The sequence below is a fragment of the Apteryx mantelli genome, chromosome 15, assembly GCF_036417845.1.
Source record: "Apteryx mantelli isolate bAptMan1 chromosome 15, bAptMan1.hap1, whole genome shotgun sequence".
Classification (NCBI taxonomy): Eukaryota; Metazoa; Chordata; class Aves; order Apterygiformes; family Apterygidae; genus Apteryx; species Apteryx mantelli.
Genome location: NC_089992.1, coordinates 16,088,876 through 16,097,318, shown reverse-complemented (window position 1 = coordinate 16,097,318; position 8,443 = coordinate 16,088,876). Strand labels below are relative to the sequence as shown.

Here is an 8,443-nt window from a genome sequence, read left to right as displayed (position 1 = left end):
ACTACTAAGGTGGAACTCCATGTCTCCTCAGACCGTTTTCCATCATTCCTCAAGCTACATCAGTGGCCTCATTCTCTCCATCCCTAATATCTGTCAAGCACCTTACTGGAGCTTCACTTATATTTTTGTTAATATTACATATTGTGTAGGTATGTCTAGAGCTGATACAGTACTTTGTAGCATGGCTCAACAGTAACTGTTTGTTTTGAAGGACTCTGAGACCCTAAAGAGGGTTGTGACTGTGCACGGTTACTGCTTGGAATCACCCAGGGTGTGAATGGATGTGTGCAGTATCACCTGAACAGAAAAAGGGGTTGTTTTTTTCCAGTAATCAAAGTTCTGCAAACATGTTATCACATATGTATTCATTTCTGTTCTCCAACTCCTTCTAGCATCTGGCTATGTGGTGTTTCTACAGCTGAGAGGGAACTGAGATAGCATCAAGCAAATTTGGCCTTATCAGGACATGGATGCACCTTTTATGCCTACGTCGGGGTGGCCTTTAGTAAAAGAAAGGCACAGAGCAGATGTGCACATGGACTTCCTATTTCAAGTAACTCTTCTTACTGGTAATCAAACTTCTCCTCCTTCCCAAGGAGAAAGTACCTGGCTTGCAGTACCAGTCTTTGAGTAAGTGCAGTTTTGCTATGTCCATTGCCAACTTCCTTCTGAAACCCTGTATCTTTCTTGGCAGGTTGTGCCTGAAGTTCACCATCCCCATCCAACACTCAGGTAAAACTGGTTTATATCTTTTCAAGTGTGAGGATTCATTTGCAGATGCACAAGGTGACTCTGTGGTCAGTCCCAGTATCCCGATAACCCTTTTCCTTAGTTGTTCCCCAGGGCCAGTCCAGTAACTTTCCCCTTGGCCCTTTTCTTCTGATCTCTGTAACCACCCCTTTGGCAGAAAGGCCATGTAATTGAGCTGTTGCCTGGGCAGTTAGTCTCTTTATGGCTACCAAACTGGCTCTCTTGAGTGCTTGATGAGATGATTCTACCTTTCTAAATGCATTCTGAACCCAGAAACTCCCAGGAATATGCAAAACATTAATCAGAAATAACATTGACAACTATTTCCCACCTAGTCACACACTGCATTATAGACCCACTAATTAACATCCACAGTGCAAAACACAAACTCCCCAGTCAACAATATGGAGAAAAAGATGGAGATTAATGATCTTATTAAAGCTGCAGATACAGATATGATGCTGGGCCAGGCTTAAAACAGATGAGCCCCTCTTCTCTTTCCTGTTCTTAGTCCTATTCATCAGGACATCTCCAGCATTATCCTGTCACCCTTATGATTCTTGCTTGTCTGTTTGGTGCTGGAGGTCCCAGGCAGGCAGCCACATAGCAGAAAGATTGTTCCAGCCCTTGAATTGGCAAAGTCACTACCCCACTGTCACTGTGGACTTTAAAGTTACTTTCTCCAACCTTCTTCTTCACCTCCTCTGCCACCACTTCAGAAAGCATCAGTGGACTGTGGCCAGCTGGTAGGAGAAGCCCCCAAAGCCGTAGAGAAAAGTCTTGTACTAATACTTTCCACCACAGTGGCACATTCCAAATCTCTCTCTACCAAGGAAGAAATAAAGATGGGAACTTCCTTGGCCAGGTGTGTATGCCTAAGTCAGTGCAGGCTTGTGGCCACAGGGTTAAGAGGGCCTCCAAGATTTATTCTACTTATAAACACCGTAATATTGACTTTACGGCAAATTCTGCACCTCACCATTGCTGCTGTAAGTGGGATTTGTGTCAACCTGAGGGGTCCAGCAGAGAGGGCTCTGGTAAGGCAGTGTCAACAACCAAAGAAACATTTCCCTGGGGAACTGATGCCTCTTGGAAGGGCTAGTGAGCAGATGTTTCCTACAGAGTAGCACATCTCCAAGGGTAAGAAGTGTATTTCCCTTATGGGGCAGCTGCTAAGAGCTACCAGTAGCCAGGGAATGAGCCTTCCTACCCAGGCAGCATCTTCTGCTGATGAATTAGGTTCCCTGGATTCTACACTAAAAACATGATGTCTTTCTTTCCTTTTAAACTCTCAGATGACAAAGGAAATCTAAAAAGCCTCATACTGCTTCATTATGAACCACGGCTGTTCTTATCTGCAGAGTCTGCTTATAAAACAGTTCTGCATAGTGGGGTAGCTTATATGACAGTTATCCCTGGGAGTATTACAGCACTAACTGTAATGTCTATTTGTAAACAAACTCTAAACCAAAATTTAGTCTTCCGTACATGTGAATAAAGGCACACTGAAATATAATTATTCAGAGGTAATTGAGAAAGTGTAGCCCATGCTGAAAAAAATAAAGAATCTTAACAGTGCATTTATAAAAATGAATAAATGTTAAATATAACAAATGTATTAAATTTTAAAAAGAGCATAATAAAGCATCTCAAACAGCTGGGGAGTAATCAGCCTTCAACCGTCCAGTGATATGCAACATCTACTAATGCAGTCCACCAGAGATGTCGTTCTTTTTCTAAGGAAGAATGGCAACCACCTGCAGTTCCTGATTATGTTACTGCTGATTAGTACAGGTACATTTTTACACTCCAGAATCTTCATTCTCATTAGCAATAAATAAATAATAAACCCACATCTTTCAAGGAGTCATCATTGCAAAGAAAAACTTCAAAGTGAAGCCTTGGTCTGTGACCTGATGCTGTACCACCTGCTTGCGGTCTGCCACCAGCCCGAGCATCTGAGCTTCAGACAGGTGAGCTCTCCCATTCAGCTCTGTGGGCCACTTGCATTGAGTGTCTACATTAATTGAAATCACAATGTTGTTATTTCTTTGTTCAGGTTATCAGAGACATGAAGCTACTATTTTCACTTAGCTGTTTTTTTTTGAGAAAAGGACTGAGACTTTAGAATACAAAGGCCAACTCTCTGCCATACTTTGCAGGTTGCTCAGCCCCCAACAGGCAGGAAAGCAGGGACCAGAGAGGGAAAGGATTCTCTCTACCTGTGACTATAGCAATACATCAGGATTGCAGTATGTGAAACATCACTTGTGCTATGCCAGGTGAGCAGCAGTTGTTCATGGATGAACTCCTCCCCTTTCTCTCTCTGTCCTTATCCTTTCACTCAGCAGTTAAAAGACATCTCTGTTAAGAAGCACAGTCACTGGAACTGGCTGCCTCTACTACACAGAGCACCATGCCTTAATGGTGCTGCATGCCCCAAGACCTAAACTGAAAGCGTATATGACTAAAACAAGCCTGGTTCTCCTCCAAATCTGGCGCTCTGGCAACTGCAGGTGTGGAATCTCCTTTGAACCTAAAGCCAGGCTTTTTGTTACATCTATTTTCCTTACATTTATTCCTTAAATAAGTTATTTTTCTAAAAATTTACAAGTAAATCTAATTGGGTTTTCTGTTTGGGTATGCATAAACACTTGTTATCAGTAGGATTAACCTATGCACATATTTTAATTCTAATATATGTTGGCTCTGTGCAGCCCAGTCTCCTTCTTCCTTCATCTGTGCACATGGTTTTAGGAACAGTGCTGGACAGTAGAGCGCACTGAATATATTCTCTGCCAGTAAGAGGGAAGCTGTAGATTATAATGCTGTTGCTGTCCATGTTGCAGTGCCCTATTTTTTCTGTAATTAATGTATTAGGAATTGGCTTCACCTTCTCCGCCTCAACACACACAGCGGTGAAGAGGATGGGATTTGAATGCTCCTCTCCGCACATGCCTGCATGCTAGCATGTCAGATAAACAAAGCTCAGGTTTGACAAAGAGATACTGTATTGTTTGTGCCTGAAAGCTGAGAGTAACTTTTCTTTAGCTTTATTTCAATGCCATAAATACTGTTGTGGATTAGATTATTGCTTGTAGATTATAGTGATTTACACCAGAATGCACCATTAAGACATACAGAAAATGCAAATAATTCAGCATCTAGCTGCACCTCACTGAAAGATACCATGCACAGACATCCTAAGGCCATAAGATCTGTTTTGGCTAGCAAGAATTCTGGGGCTAGCAAAGGTTTGGGTGCCAGCTGCTTTCTGAGAGACTTCTTCTGCCCCTACTGTCATGGCAATGGCAGTTATTTGGGACACTCAGTCTTGGTATGGCCTGGTTGAACTGCTAAAATTAGCATTTTAGTGAGATGCGGCATGAATGCCTGTTTGGCCTACCAGAACAATTTGTGACGGTTTTCAGACAGTGCTGCAAGGTTGTCTGATTTCCTCAGGATTTCTCTGGAGAGATAGCTCAAGCACCAACTGGAAGATGAACAAGGTTCCAGGCAGGTCCAGGGGATCTTAGGTTCTGTGATGTTCTGCAATTTTGAAGGAGGAAAGTGATTTTTGTGGGTGACTGAGAATATGTTTCCTATTATACTGCTGTGGGTGAAGTGTGAAAGCAATACCCAAAACACTGGATTCTGCTTTACTTTGAAATAAATAGACTGGGAACTCCCCAGAGGTCATGTTAACAGAATGGTTTTGAATTTCCTTTTAGTTGCATGGCAGTATACTTGGAGAAAAAGATTATCATGAGCAAAGCAGTAGATTTCTGGCTAGGCTGTCAGGCTCTTGCACCACATGAAAGTGGAAGTGTTGCTCTCACTACAGCTCACTACAGCCTGTAACGATATGGATTTTGCTCTGCTGGTCTAGGAAATTAACTCCTCTGTTTTGCTGAAGGCTATCACTGGGGTAAAAGTGGCAGAGGTTAATGTATGCTGGCTCCTCACTTTTTGCAGTTCATAGTGATATTAGCTGAAACCATTCCCACTAGCCTGCTTGCTCACAGCCTTCCCTATGTTAGGTTATGCAATTGATGTTGGAAGTAAGATAGTTTACAGCACAGACTGTAAAATAAAAATACAATTAATTTCCATTAAAATGATATCATTCATGTTAGCAACCATCACACTTTGGAATAGATCCTGAATATTTAAGAGTCAATAACAGCTTGCTCAGTCTCTACCAAATAAAACAATCTGGCTTTGCTTTACACAAAACCCACAAAGTTAAGGCATAATGAATTACTTGAAATCAAGATTTCCAGCTTCAAAGAACAAGTTAACTCCAAGCTTGAGTTCTAAGTATTTCAATGAAAATTCTTCTACAAAATGAAAAGCAAAACAACCTTTAGTTCGTAAGAGAACAGAATTCTGATACTGGCTTTTACAGCACTTTACATAAAAATGACTATATTAAAGTGCCCTCTTTTTTTTATACTCCATCTCTAGTTTTGTGATCTACATATGGTAAGATAAAAATCAGTGAAGAGGATCTGCAAATTAGAAGTCCTTGTAGCACTGCCTAGAATTAGTCAGCCGGGTAAGAATTCACTTCTGTCATTGCAAAAGGTTCAGAGGTTCATGTGAGCCCAGATTGCCTCAGTGTTTAGCTTTTGAGGACCAGCTACAGATGGGACAAGCACCCCAGTGCCGAGCAGAGTGTGCTGGCTTGCACCATGTCCTATGATTCTGAAACATCAGCCTGAGTGATTAGATGGCCATTTGTAGTTGGGTTGACTGGAAACAGCCTTTTAATAGGAGCACTCCACAACTTGGTGTAGTGTTCAACAGGGTTTTGCGGTTTTTTGATGATGTTTCTCTTTGTAGCCCACCAAGGTCAAAACTCATAGCCCCACCCTGCAGTTGCAGATAACTAAATGACAGGATTCTTCTAGAAACAGAAGTATAGCTCCCTGAATTCTCTATCCTGTAGATTTCAGATTTCAAATCGTACCCATTAGGCATAATACATGTCAAGCAATTTAATCCAGCATGGTGTTTACAGGCAGATAGTGCATATATTTTAAATAATTAGTTTTACATTCATTTTTTTAAATCCTGGATTTCCCATGAATTTTAGCCCGGGGATTAGGGAAGCTGCTCTCAGATGTAATGGGTGAATGAAGCATCTATGTAACTAGGTCACACTGTGCTTAGGTATATTTAGTTATTTGTTCTTGTGTTCTTCCCTACTCTTCCTGTATAATAAACAAATGAGGTAACTAAGTTTGATTCCTAATTTCCTCTTAAAGGATGGCACAATTCTGAGATTTCATAGTGGGCTTTTTAATGCATTTTCTAACAATTGCATGTTTGTGATATGTTTTCTTTCAGTTAGAAAATTATTTTCTTGTTGCTTTAGCTGCATTTTCCTTTAATAGTCCACAAACCCCAAAATTCTGACACTAGTTGGTTTCTGCTTCTTCCTGGCAGATCTCCTGTTACTCAGACATTGTTACTTGTTCAAAGTAGATTTAAGGGTGCTTGCTACTGTATTCCAATAAACATTATCCTTAAAAAATTAAAACTAAGCTATAATTGACAAAACAAATTGCATAGCACATACTGTCATGCGCCAGTCCCCTTGATTGTCTTCTAACTACATTTCCTTGTTTACCTGCTAATTGTGGAAATGCTTGGTAATTACTGCAGATACATGAGGTCTACTGTAATAATAATATCTGTAACATTAATGGCATTTTTGTACTAAGATTTTGGTCCTGGTTGCTGTTTTAATATACAGCTGGCTTCTGAGCATCCTGCTCTTAATTTCTTAGAAACATAATTGTAGTTGAAAAACTCAACTACTGTTCTGGATGGAGGGAAGGGCAAATGATACAATTTATCTGATGTGACTGTAAAGTTGTTCCTTTTGATAGACATATTCTTGCTAAAATTTGCCCCCATTCTCAACTCTCTATCCATATCCTTCCTACAGAGATCAGATGTACCCCATCATCCCTAAAATAGGAGAGGCTAAGCAACAAAGCAAGATTAATACAGAAGTCCCCCAAAGAGAAACCAGAACAGTAACATCAGACACATCTGGCATCTAAATCTAAGGTTGGAGTTTTATAACCATGAGCTGAGCAACAGTATTTTGTCTCATTACTAATACTTGTTGGTTTTAACTGAAGATACTGGATTGCAAATCCATGGGTTAAATCTATTCCTTGGCATGTTCCTTCACCAGAGCAGTAAGGTACTGACTGTCTCTCCTGTAGTGTAAAAAGAGATTATTTACCCACCTGTAACTAGGGTTAGAGCAACTGTGCTGTGGACAGAGGTTGCACATAGTGGTATCACATAATCAGGAACAGCCTGGAGAGGTGCTGAGAGGCTCTGCTATGCTTAGTGACTCTGCCTGATTCTCTGAGCTGCGGTTTCCATACGTCATTAACTCTTAGTGGACAGGCACACCTAGTGCTTGAAAAAAAGGACTTCAGTCAGCAATGTTCAATGGCCCTGATGCATCCCAGAGACAGCACCACTGAATTGATGGCCTGTGAATTGCACTCTTCAAAACCACAAAATGCAGAACCATATAACAAAACAAATGTATTTGTGTGTGTGTAAGTTTCTTCAGATGCAAATCCTGTCAACTGAATATGGGTTGCAAAACTTTGTATAAAGAGGTGGTGGCATTGTGTAAGAGAAAAGAGAAATCATATTCAGCAAGAGTCCGTCTAGTACAAGCAGACAGATAAGAAGGGTCAGAAAGCACCATGCCTGTCCGGACCTCTTATTGCAGCCAACTCTCAGCTAGTACAGAGGCACAGGCCTGAGATGACAGAATATCCAGACAAATGTCCTAAGACTGGTGAGCTTTTACTGCAAGATGCTCTACTAGCTTATCACTATTACTCCTTTAGCTTCATAGCAAAGATTTCACTTTGGCAATTCTACAATGAAAATCCCAGCAAAGTCATCGCCTCAATTTAATTACTTACAAATGCACTGATGCATAGGACAGCCTGGGACAAGGCTTGCTGGTGTTTTTACAGGATACAAACTTTGTAACTCTCAGCAAAGTCATTAAGAGAGTCTGGATCCAAGAGCACATTCATAACCAATTATTGCAAAGATCAGCGTGGCCTTTGCAGAAAACCAGAAAGAGCTCTTGAGAGAACTCTTGAGAGAGAGTAAATACAGGAAATAAATGCATGCTTCTCTTTTCATCAAATCATGATAAACAGGAAAGTGGAAAGGATTAAAGATGATAATCCAGAAAGAGTAAGAAATTGCATTTCTTTCATTTCCCCACAGAGTGTCCCCATTCCACTATTCATTGCTCAACAGAAGAACACTTCTTTGAGTAAGGAAATAGTCCATTTTAAAGAGCAGTCTACAAAGGTTTGTTAAACTCATATTTATCTCTTTTTAAAATGTATTACCTCAATAGCTTTAACACGACAAACTGAAAGTTCAATTTTACTTATCCCAGAGGAAGAGGGGAAAGAAATATGTTCTTTGATGACAAGAAGATCAAATGAGGTTTTTACGCATATATATAAATCCACTGGATTTGTCAAAACTTTTGTACTTTGGTATACAAATAAACGTAATAATGAACTTAGGTTCCTAAATAATCAGATGTCCTTCTTCATGTTGTAAATGTTTAGGTTCTATATTTATTAATTTTTACATATTGGCGATAAAATCTTATAGTTTTTAA

At 40.3% G+C, this 8,443-nt stretch overlaps 1 long non-coding RNA gene across 1 annotated transcript; it reads left to right on the top strand.

Moving 5' to 3' along the window:
* The first annotated feature begins 6,797 nt into the window (after positions 1 to 6,797).
* Positions 6,798 to 8,225, top strand: LOC106496457 (uncharacterized). Its single transcript, XR_001294608.1, has 3 exons — positions 6,798 to 6,831; positions 8,035 to 8,121; positions 8,213 to 8,225. It is a non-coding gene; the product is annotated as an uncharacterized lncRNA (long non-coding RNA).
* Positions 8,226 to 8,443: the final 218 nt, after the last annotated feature.